At 49.8% G+C, this 16,916-nt stretch overlaps 1 protein-coding gene across 1 annotated transcript in view; it reads right to left on the bottom strand.

The window, feature by feature from the left end:
• PKNOX2 (PBX/knotted 1 homeobox 2) overlaps positions 1 to 11,504 on the bottom strand; it is a 90,149-nt gene extending 78,645 nt beyond the window's left edge. The window contains exon 1 of the mRNA XM_055728685.1: positions 11,427 to 11,504. The gene's annotated coding sequence lies outside the window, so the exon portion shown is untranslated. The remainder of the gene's footprint in view (positions 1 to 11,426) is intronic.
• Between the last annotated feature and the right edge of the window lie 5,412 nt (positions 11,505 to 16,916).

Raw genomic sequence — 16,916 nt, 5'->3', positions numbered from 1 at the left:
TACACTAAAACAGCCCAATCTCTCAAGTGAAAACTATCACTGATCAGCTGGAAAAATCATTTACATCTCTTGAGGAAGATAAATATCTCTTCTTGCAGCTAAAACTTGTTTGGCACCAAGTCTCAAGAGTTCTTTTCCCCTCTATTTCTGCAGCTTTAGGCAACTCACCTCCATGCTCTTTACCTTCCTCGCTTTGCAAACGGGACGTAAAGTTTGAAATCCATGTTGTAACCAAAAGATGCAGCACCCGGGCAAGGATTTTTCCAGGAATCCCAGCATCCACGAAGCTCACGTGCTTGAACGCTCGTGGGAAGTGCGCAGGGAGCACGCGTGCATCCAAGCGGTGCTTTTCCCTGGAAATCACCATCGTTTGGGGGAGGCAACAACAATTTTCCTCCCCAAAAGCTGCGATGGGGGAGACGACGCACGCCCAGCGCTCACCCCACTTCCCTGCTCGATAATTTCCTATTCTCAATCAATCAATCAATCATTTCCTCCTATAAATCAATCAACCCATGGTTTTCCATCCTACATCAATCAATCAATAGGGTTTTTTTTCTTGTAACTCAATTCGAATTAAATCGGATTTAATTAGATTTAGGTTTAATCGCCACCAGGCTGAACACCATCATGCACACCCCCCCCAAAAAAAAAAAGCAGGTATTTATAGCCAGTGCATCTCATCCGCGCTGCCCTCAGCCCCAGCGATTAATTAAATTAGCACAAAGAGGGGCTTGTTGAGGGCTCCGGCCTCCCGAAGTCGAGCCGGCAAACAGGAAACAAAGGGTTGAATTCTGTCTGGTTGGCTGAAGGGTGCTGTGTGTCCCGGCCGGGCGCTGGAGCGGGGCCAGGGGTCCCCCCTTGGCACGGCCACAGCGATGCCATCAGATGGGAGAAGAGCCCCCCCCACCCCCGGTGCCATGCTGGGATGTGGGGTAGATGGGGCAAGCCGGGCACTGGGCTGATGTGGTTGGGCAAAGGGGGCTTTGATAAGGGGGTTTTACTAGGGGGGCTTTGCTAAGGGGGTTTTAATAACGGGGTTTTGCTTAGGGGGTTTTAATAACGGGGTTTTGCTAAGGGGGCTTTGCAAAGGGTTTTTTGCAAAGGGGACTTTGCAAAGAAGGTTTTTCTAAGGGGGCTTTGCCAAGGGGGCTTTGCTAAGGAGATTTTAATAATGGGGTTTTACTAAGGGGGCTTTGCCAAGGGGGCTCTGCTAAGGGGGTTTTGCCAAGGGGGCTTTGCTAAAGGGGCTTTGCCAAGGGGGCTCTGCTAAGGGGGTCTTAATAATGGGGTTTTGCTAAGGGGGTTCTGCCAAGGGGGCTTTGCAAAGGGGGTTTTTATAATGGGGTTTTGCTAAGGGGGCTTTGCAAATGGGGTTTTGCAAAGGGGGCTTTGCTAAGGGGCCTGGCTAAGGGGTCTCTGCTAAGGGGGTCTTTGCTAAGGGGTCTCTGCTAAGGGGGCTTTGCAAAGCAGGCTTTGCTAAGGGGGTTTTTCCAAAGGGGACCGACTAAGAGGGTCTTTCTAAAGGGGTTTTGCACAGCAGGTTTTGCAAGGTGGGTTTTGCCAAGGGGGTCTTGCTAAGGGGGCTTTTGCCAAGGGGTCTGTGCAGATCCCACGTGGGGGCAGATCCCCACCGCTCCCCAGATTTAGGCTCAGCGTGTCCGACCCGGAGACCAGGCTGCCGGTCCGGGTGCGTTTCAGGTACTTTCAGTGCTGCCCTCCATCGTCACCAGGCAATTAATCGTTAAAAGAAGCCGGGGGCTGGGGGGGGGGGGCGGGGAACAGACGACACTAAACCCCCTGAGCTCTCCCCAGCTCATCACAGGAGTGCGAGAGCACTTACACACCGAGCCCCTCTCTGAGCGCAATTAATTCAGGGTAAAAAAGCTCCCGGAAATTCCTGCAGGGATAACAGCACTGGGAATTTCTCTGGCTTCCCCCTGTCGAGCCAAATCCCAACGTCAACGGTTGCAGGGAAAATAAACCCACCACCCCCACCCCCCCCCGATGTCTACGCCTCGAGATAACCTTGGCCACTTTCCAGGTGCTCTGCTATTAAAGATGCTACTAAATCACTTTATTTGGTGTTTTTAGCGTAAATACTCTCGCCGGGTCCTTCAGCTACCCTGTTTGGTATGTGAATTTTAAAAGGGGAGGAAGAAGGAGAAAAAAACCCACCAAAACCCGACGCTTTTGGAGGTTGTTTAAGTAAGGAGGAATGATTTAGCGCAGCGTAGGGTGGGATTAAAATGGAAAAGGTTACGTTCAAGAGAAGGAAAAGCTCCCCGATGGTAAGACGTGGCTCCCAGGATGAGGAGAAAATGCTCAACCGCTCAAAAAGAGCAAAAGGCCACTCAATAAAAAGCAACAGGTGCAACAGCAGGATTTGGGGGGTCAGGTTTGCATGGGGAAAAATAACGGGAATGGGGAATATGCCTGTGATAGGGACTGGTCCGGGGTGAGGAGAAGCGCCGCTGAAAATACGTAAGAAAAAATGTACAAGCACCGTTCAAACTGCACGAGCATCACGAGAACTGCAGGAGCCTCCAGTGGTATTGCATGAACATCCCTAAAACTGCACCAGCAGCATCCCTAAAATCACACCAGCATCCCTTAAGTTGCACCAGCATCCCCAAAATTGCACGAGCAACACTAGAAGTGGATAAGCATCCCTAGACCTGCACCAGCACCCCTAAAAGTACACCAGCATCCCTCAAGTCACACCAGCATCCATAAAATTGAATGAACACCCCCAAAAACTCCCCCAGCATCCCTAAAATTGGATGAGCATTGCTACAATCACACCAGCATCACTAACATTGGACCAGCATCACTATAAGCTGATGAGCATCCCTAAAATCGCACCAGCATCCCTAAATTTGCATGAGTGTCCCTAAAATTGGATCAGCACCCCTAAAGTTGCACCAGCATCCACAAAACTCCATCAGCACCCCTAAAACTGCACCAGCATCCCTAAAAATGGCACCAGCATCCCTAAAAACTCCACCAGCATCCCTAAAACAGCACCAGCATCCCTAAAACTGGACCAGCATCCCTAAAAATTGCACCAGCATCCCTAAAACTGCAACAGTATCCCTAAACTCTGCACCAGCATCCCTAAAAACTCCACCAGCATCCCTAAAACTGCACCAGCATCCCTAAAAACTGCACCAGCATCTCTGCTGCAAGGCGGAAAGCTGAGGGGGGCCGCAGTGGGGCCGGCTTGCCTGCGCTGATAGGGGTTTTAATTATTGGCTCATTACGAGCATCACAGTTATCAGATGAAGCTTCATCCAGCCAAGCATCTCTCCTGCGCCCCGGGGAGCAAGCAGAACCCCAAATCCAGTGGGACCAGGCTGCAAACAACCCCACTATCGGAAGGGAGAGGGGAAGGCATCCACGATCCAAGGATTTTCTAGCCCCTATTCCAGGAAAAGCGATGGATCGGGAAGGAAGTCCCACATTTTCTGGAATATTAAATTAAAAAAAAAAAAAAAAGTATTTTCCTTAAAATTAAGGCAAATAAAGCAGTCTCCTTGTCCCGTTATTCACCATCAGCTTTTAAAAACCACCAACAGCACTCAAACCCAGCGAGGGGGGATGCTCCAGCCTGACCCCAGGAAATAAATTCAGCACTAAAATTTGAGCCAAATTAAATTCAATTAGGACTTTTGACAAGAAGTCTGTCTCTTCACCCCGGCTTCTTTTCACCCATCTTATTATGTGCCAGAGCCTTAGAGGAAAAATAACCCACTGATACCATTTATTACTTATTTTGTCTTACTCCCTTTTGTGTACTTAATTATTATTATCTGTTTTTTATTATTATTTACACTTTATTATTACGAAGAACGTTTGTTCTTTGCTGTCACGCTGACAAACTACCCCAATTTATAGAGTGATTTGCTTCAAGCCAAGCAGTGTCCGAGGGCTAAATATTTGCCAAAAGGACCATTTCCATTTAGTGAACGACTTCAAGATGCATTTAAAATGCTATTTTTAAAGGTTAAAATGCACTCCAGAAACAAAGGGGTGGCTGCGGTGTATCAACGCCTGACAAAATACCCCACTTAATTTTTTTTTATGGCAATTAATTAATTGCCAGAGTTAAGAGATGTTGGATCTGGCACCGAGATATAAAGAAACCAATTTCTACATGTAAATGCATTAAAAGACCTTTCCGGGCACTTTGTATAAATGGGATTTTCTTGAGATTGAGATAATAAATAATAATAATTTTTTTTTTTTTTTTTTAACTCCACCAGCAAAGTTAATGTACTTAGAACCCAGATTTGGGTTTTCTTTAAGAAAAAATAATTTTATCTAAATTGGGTGAGTCATACAGAGGAGCAAGGTCAGGGAGAGGATGCAAGATGTGAGAGGTGGGATGCAGGATGCTCCAGAGGGGAGCCCCACCCGCCACCTCTGAGCCAATTATTTATAATTATTTATTACAAGCTGATCAAGGAGCCAAAAAAATGTAAGACTTGGAGAGGGTTCAGCTCATCGACCTCACTCACCTGGGGTCTTCCCATTGGAAAGAGGCAGCGGAAAGATGGAGGGAAACAGAAAATAGGGGGGGAATCAGAAAAATCAAGCAGGTAAAAAGTCATTTTTTCTGGGATAGGCACCAAAACCCCCAAACCGCATCCCGGCCATCCCCAGCATTGTCACTGGCAACAGGCAGCGGCATTTGGATGGAGAAATTAGCAGCTTGGAACAATAAATTCCCTTTTAAATTTATTGCTCAGGAGCATTAAAAATGTCTAAAGTGGTTTACATCCACCATCGCAGTGGGAATTTGCTCAGGGATAAGGGAGCTGGTAATTGCGATTCTAAAACTTGCCTTAGAAGCTTCAAGTGGTGTTTAGAAAAACATTTTAAGGGCTTTATAAAGCTATAAAGTGCCTTCCGACATACCTAGAAGTGATATATCTGTACCAGACTGGTCCTGCCTCCGACAAATAATCCGAGGAATAACACGCCGCTGAGCAGCTCATGTGAAATGAAATCACTACAATTAAATATTCTAATTTTTTGGTGAATTATTTGGAAAAGTTTTGACTCGCTGCTGGATCAGTGGTGGTATTCTGGCATTGCTTGCGGCACAGGAGGGGGATGAGCATCGGGAATAATCCCCAGGGACATGGAGGAGCCTGGTCTGGTGGGCATGCTGGCTTTGCTGCCTGGTCCAGGCTGCTGGAAGGAGGGCAAGAAAGGAATAAAAAGGAAAAAGCTAAAAAATAGAAGAAAAAAAGAAAATCAAAAGAATGGAAACGAAAAAAGAAAAAAAGATCAAAAAAGGAAAAAGAAAAAAAAAGAATGAAAACAAAAAAAAAGGTAAAAAAGCAAAAACAAGCGGGAAAGAGAAAAAGGAGAAAAAGGGGGGAAGGGGAAATAAGGAAAAAGGAAAACTGGAACGGGGAAAAAGGAAAAGAAAAGGAAAAGGAAAAGAAAGGGAAAAAGGAAAAGAAAGGGAAAAAGGAAAAGAAAGGGAAAAAGGAAAAGAAAGGGAAAAAGGGGGCAAAGGGGAATAGGAAGAAGAAAAGGAAGGAAAAAAGGAAAAGGGGAAAAAAAAACAGAAAAAGAAGGAAAAAAGGGGGGAAAGGTGGGTAAAAGGAAAATAAAAAGCAGCTTTTCCCATCAAGGAGAAATGCCGGGGGGGTTCAAGCTCTGAGCCCAGCCCAGGGTGCGAGGGCTGCGTCCAGCATCCCCCCGGTGCCGTCGCAATCGGCTTCCTGATGGGGGGCGAGGGGATTTCCACAGCCCCCATCCTGCGTGCAAACACATCCTTGACAAAATATAAAATCGGGACGAAATAAAATAGGAACCTCTCCAAACAGTCCAAAATTGGGATTATTTTTAATTGGCTTTAAGGGATTTATGGACAGGAGCAAGCCAGCCGTCGCGGCCGGGGAAAGGGAGAATCAAGCAAAAAAATAAATGTGGTTTTGGTTATAACTTTTTTTTTTTGCAACACCTTATTAAAGTTGAAAGCTTTATATAGAACATTATTGGGGCTTTTTTGGTTTTGTTTTTTTTCCCCCCATCCACCCAAGCAGGATTTCATGGCAGCTTGCAAAAGTCTCCTCCACCTGCACCTACATAATCTAGTTTTTCGGGGTGGAGCATCAGCAGTACTGCATCCCTAACTTGATTTTTTATGGCCTTGTGCTGGTTATTTGGGATTTTCCTGCCTGGATTGTATCGGGTGTGTGTGGGATGGGACAGGTAGCATGACACGGGATGCTGAAAGATGGCTGAAGCATGGAACGGAACAAGAAACTTGAGATAAAAAAAATAAAAAGAGAGTAAAAAAATCATAAAAAATGATAAATGACATAAAAAATGAAAAATAGAATGAAAAATAACATAAAAAATTAATGGAAGTAAACGTGCAGCTGTGGTGCTCGGACACATGGTTTAGTGGTTGACTTGGCAGCTGAACTCAGTCCTAAAGGTCCTTCCAACCTACATGATTCTACGTTATATAAAAATAAAAAATAAAGTAAGATTTAAAAAACGCCTGAAAATAAAACCCAATAATAATAATAATAAAATAAAATAAAAATAAATAGATTAAATAAAAAATAAATAAATTAAATAAAACTTCAAGGGTCACGGAAGATTATCTCTCATTGAAATTAAGAGTTTTAAATACAGTTTAAACCTGAGTTTTAGCTAAACCTCACCCCCTCCCCAAGCCCTCCTTCCCGGTCTCACCCCTTGCTCCTCCGCCATCGGTCCCTTGGAGCATCTGCATCTCGTTAGTCACAACAAGCATCCCACCAGGGCAGTGCTGCCCAGGGGGAAAAAACCCCCAAACAACAACAACCAAAAAAAGCCCTTTTTGGCCTCTCGAAAAGAGACAAACCCCCGAAAACAAACGAGCAGAAGCTCACAAATATTTAACAAAAGCTAATTTCAACTGAGGTGTTGACTAACGAGGGTTTATTTTCCCTTTCACAAGAGGGAAGGCCAAAAAAATACGATATAATCAGGCGGGGGGAAGAGCCGAGGCCAAATTCTCATCTTATTTATACAGCTGCAAATCACAGCTGGGCAAAGGCGACCTCATCCCGCTGGGATCATGGCTCCATCCCGCCAGGATCGTGGCTCCATCCCGCCCCGGAGGGGTTGGCTTTCCCATAGGGATTACCTGGAGCATCACCTCGGTCCATGCAAGGCTGGAGGGGGGGACAAACCCAGGTCTAAATTTAATCGAGGATTAATTCCCATCCCTCCGGATTATTATTTTGAGCCGGCATCTTAATGATCTGACTAATGACGCCAGGAAATAATTTATTTTTTTGCTAATTAGAGGGCATTTGTTAACACCCTCTTTGGTGGCGGCGAAAATTATTTGGGAATTGAGTTATTCAGCAGTGCGTGGGATATTAAATTCGACCGAGAATTGTCTGGGTCCAGCAAATTATCCTGCTAAGACCCCAAAAAAGCGGATTTCCACAGCTCGGAGTAAAATAAGGACGAAGGATAACTGGGGCCGGGATGCTGAGATGTGCTAGGGGTACCCGCGACCTCAAAGAAAGAAGATAGTGGTGCTCGGTCCGGGTTTCCCACCGGACTCAGGGATGCCAAACCTCCCCTAATTTATCCTTAATCATGGCAAAAGTTTCCTCTTGACTTTGGGAAACCACGGCTCGCTGTTCAAATTTGGTATTTCTGCGAGGAAAAAGGAAAGACAGTGAAAAGGAGTTTTGTCCAGAGCCAGGGGAAAGGGAGCTCAGCATCATGAAATGCTTATTTTAGTATTTTAAATTAATATTTCCTATTTCATCAGGGGTTTAAAATCCTCTCATTTTATCCCTGCCTGCTTTCGTGCCACGCTTGTGATGGGCATCCCCGCCCATCAACTCTCAGCTGCCCCATCCTATTGCTGGGACTAATTTTACTAATTATTTTAAGCTGAAGCAGCTCCCAGGAAAATTAATTAGGCAAAACTAGGGGTGTACCAGCACCCCAGCTTATTTTTCTCCATGTCCTCAGGAAACATCCCTGGGTATCCATCACACATCCCAAACCCAACAGTGTGCTGGGACTTGGATAAGGATGGTACCCGGAGGCACGGTCCAGCCCCCGCATCCCTGGGGATGAGGATGGATGGGTGAAGGATGCTCCTCCCGGACGGACCATGCCACTATTTTAACTTTCCTGGGAGATAAAAGAAAAAAACCCTATTATCACTCAGAGACTTGTGGATGCTGTCAGTCAACTCGAAAAAAAACCCCATGAAGTCATTCAAAAGTTCCCTGGAGAAGCAAAAATCGCCCAAAATCCAAAGCTACCCCAGCACGGGAACATGTTTTATCCACAAATCGGGGAAAAAAGGTTATTGCCTGACGCTCCAGTGGGATAAAACCTTCTCCTCCCAACACAACTTTTGCCATTTACTTAGAAAAAGGCAATTTCCTTTAAAAAAGGGGGCAACTTTCTTAAGAAAAAGTGAATTCCTCAAGAAAATATTCCCTTTAAAAAAAAAAAGAAAATTTATCTTTAAAAAAGTTATTTCCTGTAAAAAAATGAGATTTCAGGGGAAAAAAAGGATATTTCCTTGGAAAAAAAAAAAAGGGTATTTCCTTGGGGAAAAAAAAGGAGAATTTCCTTGAAAAAAAAAAAAGAAATATTTCCTTTCCCTCCTCCTCCCAGAAATGATGGTGGGAGAATGGAAAATGTTCCTGCAAGCCTGGTGGGGATGCGGAGCATCACTCTTCTCTCCTTTTTTTCCCCCCACCCCATGATATCAGGGCAGTGTTTAATGTTATATATATATATATATATATATGTAACACGTTTTACATATATATATGGGGGTTACAGGACAGCCACGATGCTGGTTTTGGGGGTCCGGGACTGCAATGTGCCCTTAGAATCCCAGTTTGGGGATGATGGGGAGCGCAGCATCTCCATTGCTTCCTGATGTCGCCAGCTCCCCCATTAACCTCTCCCATAATTAGCCTCCAGCAATTAACTTCTGCCCCTAATAAAGGAATCTCAGCACGAAGAGTTAAATAAAATAGGAAGGAGGGGGGAAAAAATAAGGGGAATCCCGATCCCATCATGCATCTGTGCCATCCGGCTTGAACCTCCCCAAAAGTGTTGTTTTTTAACCCAAAACACCCAAAACCCAATTAATTGACTGAAATCCTTCTCCCCGTCTGCCTGAGGCTGAAAACAGCCCTCCAAACATCAGCCCCCAAAGGTTTTGGGGTGGTTTTTTTCAGGGAGCACCCCCTTTTTCCACGAGGGGAAGATGCCAAATACGCCGAGTCAGCACTTTTGGAGGCGCGACGCCCAAAAGTTTGGCCAAAGCCGGGTCCGCTGAGCCGCGCGCCAGTTTTTTTCCCCCACTCCGCTTCCAAAACCTTGTCGGATTTAAAGGTAAAATAAGTCTAAAAAAGCGAAATTAAGCCGTTTCCCCTCCTCTCTTCTCCTGCTCCCCAGCAGACAGCTGCCCCCGCATCCCGGCCAAAAATAATCCCCCCCCCCCCCCCCGCCTTTCCCTTAATCTAATCTCCCCGGCTGGGAGTTTGAAAATATCCTGCCGGGTTTAGGGTTTCCCGTTACCCGGCGGGCAGCGAGATAGTGGGAAAAAAGATCCTTGGGAGCCAGAAAAACCGGGAAGAGCCCAAACAAAGAGCCGGAGCCAGAGCCCAAGTTGAGCTTCGACGCCCGGTGAGGACCGGGATGACGTGGGGGGGGGGATACACACACACCCACCCTGCCCCGATCCTTTAGGAAAACTTCCCAAGCTGCATGATGCCGCCGGCAGAGCCACCCCTCCAGCGGATGTAAATGCACTAAAAAAATTCAAAAATAAATTAAAAATAATAATTATTATTGAAACAGCCTCCCCCCCGTCCATGGCTGCAAAGCTGCTAAAATGGATTTTTTTAGTATTTCTCCAGTGCATGGACGGGAGGGATGTTGGGGGGGGGGCTCCTGTGGAGCTGCCCTGGGGGGAATGGGGTGCACCGAGGGGAGTGGGGTGCACTGGGGTGAAGCGGTGCACTGGGGTGAAGGGGGTGCACGGGGGGGGGTGCCCCCAGGAGACGCAGCACGCCGCTGAGCGCCGTTCCAGCACTGGCGTCAAGCCCGCGTGGGGCCCTGCAAGGCGGCACAGTGCCCTCCCCCCCCCCCGGGGGGTGCCCTCTGGGTGCTGGCAGGGGGCACCCCAAGATACAGGGATGCCTTACACAGCTGGGGGGCTGTGGACAAAGTGTCCCCCCTGCTGCAAGTGTCCCCCCCCAGCCCCGTTTGCATAGGGGGCAACTTTCCAGCTGTAAAATGCAATGACCTGGGGGGGGGGGAAACTACAAGCCCCCCGGGGGTGGGAGGGCCATTGCAACTGGCTGGGGGGCTGCAACACCACCCCCACCCCCCATAAGCCACTGCAATGAGTTGGGGGGTGTGTGTGTGTGTGTGTGTGCAACTGCCCAGGGAGCACTGCAACTGGTCAGGGGTCTGCAAAGGGTATTGCAACCAGCTGGGGGGGCTGCAACCCCTGGGGGGCATTGCAGCCGGCGGGGGGGAGGGGGCTGCAAACAACCGGGGGGCACTGCAACCACCTGGGGAGCGCTGCAACCGCTCGGGGGTCTGCAAAGCATCTTGCAGCCGGTTAAGCGGAGGGGGGGTTGCAACACTCCGGGGGGCACTGCAACCGGTTGGGGGGTGTGCAGCAAGTCTAAAGGGATTGCAAATTGCCGGGAGGGGGGCTGCAACCCCCCGGGGGGGGGGGGGGGGGGGGGCACTGCAACCGGTCGAAGGGTCTGTAGAGGTTATTGCAACCGGCCGGGGGGGGTGTCTGCAACCGGCTGGGGGGGTTGCAGCCGGTCCGAGGGCACTGCAGCCGGCCGAGGGGGCTGCAACCCCTCCGGGGGGCATTGCAACCGGTAGAGGGGGGAGCGGGTCTGCAACCGGTCGGTGTGGGGGGGCAACCCCCCGGGGGCTACTGCAACCGGCCGGCGGGGGCTGCAACCCGCCGGGATCCCCGCAACTGGCCGGGGGTTGCGGGGGGGCTGCAACCCCCGGGACTATCGCAACCGGCCCGGGGTGGGGGAGGTCACCGCAGAGAACCGCAACGGCGGGGGCAACCCGCAGCCGGCTGGAGGTCAGCCCGGGGGGGGCGGGGGCGGGAACCGGACACCGGGGACGGACACACGCTGCAGCCGCGGCCCGCGCTGCCCCCGACCCCGCACCGGGCGGGCAGGCGGTGCGGAACGGCAAGTTACTTCCCGCACCGGAGGGGATGGGGTGGGGGGGGGGGGGTGGGGGGGGGATAGGGGAGGGGGGTGTCCCCACCGCCGCCGCCGCCACACGTGCCCCGCCGCCCGGGCCGCTTTGTCCGCGGCGCTCGGCACGGCTCCGCCCGCCCCCGCGCGGCAGCCCGCCGGTGAGTGACAGCCTACCTGCCCGCCAATCTTCATCACACCGACACCGGCCTGACAGCGCGGCCGCCGCTCGCCGCCCGCCCGCCCGGCCCCGCCGCGCCGCCGCCGCCCCGCCCCGCCCCGCCCCGCCCCGCCGCCGCGACACGCCCCCCGCCCCCCCCGCGCCGCCGCCGCCGGGCCCCGAGGACACGCCCCCGGCCACGCCCCCCCCGCACCGCCTGGCACAGCGCCCCCTGCTGGCCGGACCCCGCGGGCGTGCGCGCCCCGCTCCTGCCCCGCTCCCCCCTCAACGCCGCGCTGCGCACCCCCCCCCCCCCAGCAAACGGACCCCCCCCCGCCTCTGGGTCTCCACACGGCATCGCTGGCCCCTCCCCGCAGCATCTGCCCCCCCAAACACCTGCCCACCCCCGCCTCTGGGTCTCCCCACGGCATCGCTGCGCCCCCCAGCATCTGTCCCCCAAACACCTGCCCCCCCCCCGCATCTGCCCCCCCAAACACCTTTCCCCCCACCATCTCGGTCTCCCCGTGGCATTGCTATGCCCCACTGCAGCATCTACCCCCCAAACACCTTCCCCCCCAGCAGCATCTGCCCCCCCAACCATATTTCTCCCCCAACAACACCCTTGCCCCCCCCTGCCCCTTCCCTGCTGCATTTGCCCCCCTGGCCACACTCAGAGCCAACCCTGCCGGCCTATGACCCCCACACACCTAACCCCAACCCCAGGCTCCCCCCAGGGTGCCACCCCCATCATGGTCACCAGCCCCCTGGGAGGGGTCCCCAACCCCCTCATCCTGTATGACTTTTATATTCAGGGCCCCCCAAAAAACCCGTCCCAGGGCCCTTTCCACATGAGGCCCTTCCTGCGGGATTATCCCCAAGGTAAAATGCCCCAATTTTGGAAGTATCTAATAATTATTATTAATTAGGGGGGGTGTCCATCAGACACCCAATTTTGGGGTGCATGAGCTATTACCCCCCCTCCCCCCAGGGACCTGGGCAGGGGGATTCCCTGGAGTCATTCCCCCAGGACTACCACCACGTTTTTCCCACATTTTACTGGAAAAGCCAGAGGGACGGATTGTTCTAGATCCGCTCGATCACAATTTGATTTCTCCTGATTTTCCATCCACTTCCCCAATTAAAAAAAAAAGCCATCAGAAGCAGGATTGGTTAAAAAATGCTGAAATTTCTGCCAGTCTCCTAAGGAATATTGGATATCTGAGGGAATCACTTGAAACAGCCCCGGAATTCTTTCAGGATGGGTTAAAATCAGCTCTGAAGAGTGGGATGAGCCAGTGGCAGTGAGGACTGAGGGATGGCCGTGGGGTCAGTGGTGGGAAAATCAGCTTAAATTCAAGGCTACGAACCCAAATCATCCTGTTTTTCCCTTTCGAGTATCCCAGGACAAGCAACCGCTTGCAAACCCCCATTTCCAACCCCTCCTTCCCACTTATCCCAAAAAATACCCTCTGGAAAATACGTGCTCCGACGTTTGCACCTCCTACTTGAGAGCAGCCTCTTAAAACACATTGTGATCTCCTTTGGGTTGGCCCAAAACATCCAAAAATAAATGGATCATGCTTGGGCTCCACTGGGAATGTAACAGAGGATGCAGCGGGTGGTTGGGATGCACATCCCACCCTCCTGAAAAAAAACAAAACAAAACAAAAAAAAAACAACCCACTGCATGGTCAGTGGGATAACCAGAGGGAATCCGGAGCATCCCCTTGATCCTTTGGAGATGGCGGGGCAAAGATTTGCAGGAATTTCTTGCCTTGTAAATCAGCCGGTGGGATGGTCTGTGCATGTCGCCCCCCCCCTCCCCATCATTGCTATTCCACTTGAGCGAGGGAAGATGAGGAGCCATAAAGCTGCCGCCGATTGTTTCAGCCAGCCAGGAAGCCGGGTGAAAAATATTTGGGGTTTTTCAGAAGCTGGAGAATTTGAATGGGAGAGACGAGGGGAGGCGGATGGGAACCCCATCGCTTTGGTGTCAAGGGACGGAGGGATCGGCCACGCTCGTCATCACATCTTGAAAACCAAAGATGGAAAGAGGGCGGGTGCGCTCCGGGCATGTGTTAAACCCCATCATTGCCAAAAATATGAGTACTCAATATTTTAGGGTTCTCCTGGTGCAGGGCTGTTTCATCTGGCACCAGCACCAGCGAGCATCCCACACCCGCTCCTCCAGCATCCCAAGTTCATTCCTCCAGCATTCCACATCTGCTCCTCCAGCATCCCACGTTCACTCCTCCAGCATCCCATGTCCACTCCTCGAGCATCCCGAGTTCACACCTCGAGCATCCCATGTCTGCTCTTTGAGCATTCCAAGTTGACTCCTCCAGAATCCTACATCTGCATCTCCAGCATCCCAGGTTCACTCCTTGAGCATCCCAAGTTCATTCCTCCAGCATCCCACGTCTACTCCTTGAGCATCCCAGGTTCACTCCTCAAGCATCCCAAGTCCATTCCTCCAGCATCCCACACCCGCTCCTTCAGCATCCCGAGTTCACTCCTCCAGCATCCCATGTCTGCTCCTTGACCATCCCACATCCAGCCCTTGAGCATCCCTCATTCCTCTTCCCAGTTTCTGTTGCCAAATGCCAAAGCGATTCCTCTGCTGGTTTCAGAAACTCATGCTCATCCTTCTGGAAAAGGCCTGGATTTGCAAATGCAAAAGGCGCTTCTTCCCTGGAGAGTTTTTCCAGAGGTTAATTATCACCACTGGTTAAAAAAAAACGGTGCTGGATTTCCCAGCTGAATCAGCTCCACTCCGACATCTAGCCATGGGCTCTTGCTTGATCTTTTTTCCGGTGGTAAATTAAAAGTCTCCTGCACTCAAATCCTGGGTTGTTTTTTTCCCCCTAGAAAAGCATCTTTCTGCTGTAACAGCTCACCCCTGGATGATCACTTTTTGGTCCGATGTCATCCCACTAGTCCTGAGCTCCCAGATCTGCAGGACTGGGGATGTTCAGGCAGCATCCTTACTAGGATGCAGAGCCCAGCTCCCACGGGAGCTCCAGCAGGTACCAACCCGCTCCTCCCCACCCTGGACCACCTGGTGACCGCAGCCAGGGATACGGGATGCAGGTGGCACCCAGCTGGAAGAGATGTCCAAACCCACAAACCCACAAAACCCTCTCCCTGTTCCACATCCCTATCCCGAGCCAGAGCACAGACTGCTGGAAAACCTCCTAGATATTAAACCCCCTTTACCCGGGAGTGCCCCAGATTTTGAGGGCTGGACCCTAAAGCTGGGGCGCGGGCACCTCAGAGGGATGGTTTGTGGTGCACTTGAAATCAGTGTCATAAATATATAATTACCTCAAACTAATCGGCGCTTATTCAAGAGCACATGGACGGTTCCTTCTCAAAAGTGACGAGTACTCAGAGCGAGTTTGCTAAAATATTAAACATTTGGCAAGAGCGGCGACATATATAACTAGGAATATTTACATTTTTACATAACGGGCTTCAGAGGAAAACAAATTACATAAAATATAGCGGTTTAGTCTCCGTCGTTTGACTGCTCCTCCATAAATAATTCAATTCTCTTTCCAAGATTGCATTATTGCTCGTGTCAGATTTCTCTAAGAAAACTGTGATGGGATACTCTGAAACATACATAAGAGTGAAGCCGAGTGAATTATTAAATGATGGATGGTAGGAATGAGAAGGGGGTTTAGGACACAGCCAGGGCTGAGCCTGGCTTAAGTGCTGGGATGGGTTGGAGGGGTAAGATATCCCGTCCAGACTGCCAGCTGGCTCCCTGGGAGGATGTCCGACCCCATCAGGAGTTAAAGGATGCTAAAAAGGGATCCTAAAAGAAAATTTAGGATTTGTTTCACATCAGGTGCTGCCCCAAACTGCCCCAGCTCAGATGTTAGTGGTGCCCAACCAGCCCTTCATCCCTCCAGCTTGGGCACCGCGCTGGAATCGGGGGGACGATGGTTAATACAAATCACCCATTAAAATTTTTGTTGTTTTTTTATAAGACATTTAGGATACAGCTATTCTCCCACATCTTTCAGAACCTCTCCAGTTAGGAGTTTTCAAGAAAAGAGGGGAAAAAATCAGTGCCATCCAACACAACCTTAAAGGCAACACAATTAAGCTGGGACTGGACACACGGACCGTTGTCCATCTGAATGATGCTTGTACCAAATCCAGGCTGAAATTAAGGGATTCCCCAAATCTTAACTATTTATCTCACAGAGGATTTCTATTAAAGCCAGTTTCCCTCGGTTTGTGGTACTTCACATACCCACAGGACACCTCCTCTTCTTAAATATGTTTATTTTTTACCTCTGCACGTGATTTTCCTGGGAATAATAAGAGAGCAAACCCCAAAAGATTTACGGCACGGAGACAACAGCGTTATTTGTGAAGCCACCGTGCGTTTTAAATTGTCTCAGACACACAAATAAAAGCAAGTAACGCTACACCAATCTGACAACTCCTAATAGATAAATACACAGGAGAATACAATTAAAGGCTTATCGATAATCCATAGTCATGAGGATGTATTAAGAATAAGTGATAGATGCCAGGATAACTCAATATTCCTGGAGGTTTCCCCACACGAGATTAAATAAGATTAGAGTTTATTTCTCGTGTGGGATTGATGGATCGATAATCAAGAAAGCTAAAACCAAAAGAAAGGATTTTTTCCATTGTTGCCTCTCCCAAGCAGCCGGGATCAAGTGGGAAAATATGTGAAAAAAATGGGATTTCTCCCCTCCCCGCACCAGCGGAGCAGGGGTTAATGATGGCTCATTGGGGTGGGAAAGCACTTTGGGGTCCTCGCAGAGGAAAAATGCTGGATAAACAGCAGGTTTATATATATTTTGTTTAGAAAATTCCTGCTGCCAGCTTACTCCTTTTAAATGTTTAATTTGAAAGCATACAAAGCATAGGTAAGTCCGCGGAGGGTTCTTGCTGCTCCTTCAGGTTCTCCCATACAAAGTTACTGTGAGCATCCGATCCACTGATCCTTTCCCAAGCATTTCCAGGGACACCAAAAAAAGGAAAAAAAAAAAAAAAAAAAAAGGAGGATCTGGATGTTTAAAGCAACTTACCTCCAGCACTTGGACAAGCTTTGGAATCTGTTTTCCAGAGGCGGTATCTGCCGGTTGAGATAGGGATGGGCTGGAGGGGTATGCATGGGGGGGGGGGGTTTATAAAAAATCTACGTAATCATAAAAGTACAGCTTGTATAAATATCGTAAAAAAAAAAAAGAGGGGGGGGGCGTTATTAATGGGATAAGCCAGGTAAAGCAATAAAAACCCCCAAGTTATTTTTCACTTTGATATCTGCAGTAGTTGGGTACCAGACAGCCAGCAAAAGCAACATGGAGATGCTGAATCCTGCCTTTTTAAATTTTGGCTTCACCTGAGATGTTTCTTCACCTTGGCTGGGCTTCAGCATCCCTTCCCCATCCTCGTTTCGGTTCAGCCCACGCTGGGAGTTCAACCTTCAACCGCAGCATCCCTTCACCAAGCGACGG

Source organism: Falco cherrug, chromosome 17 (genome assembly GCF_023634085.1).
Source record: "Falco cherrug isolate bFalChe1 chromosome 17, bFalChe1.pri, whole genome shotgun sequence".
NCBI classification, from domain to species: Eukaryota; Metazoa; Chordata; class Aves; order Falconiformes; family Falconidae; genus Falco; species Falco cherrug.
Note: the sequence above shows the minus strand (reverse complement) of the source record. Positions and strands in the feature narration are given on the sequence as shown.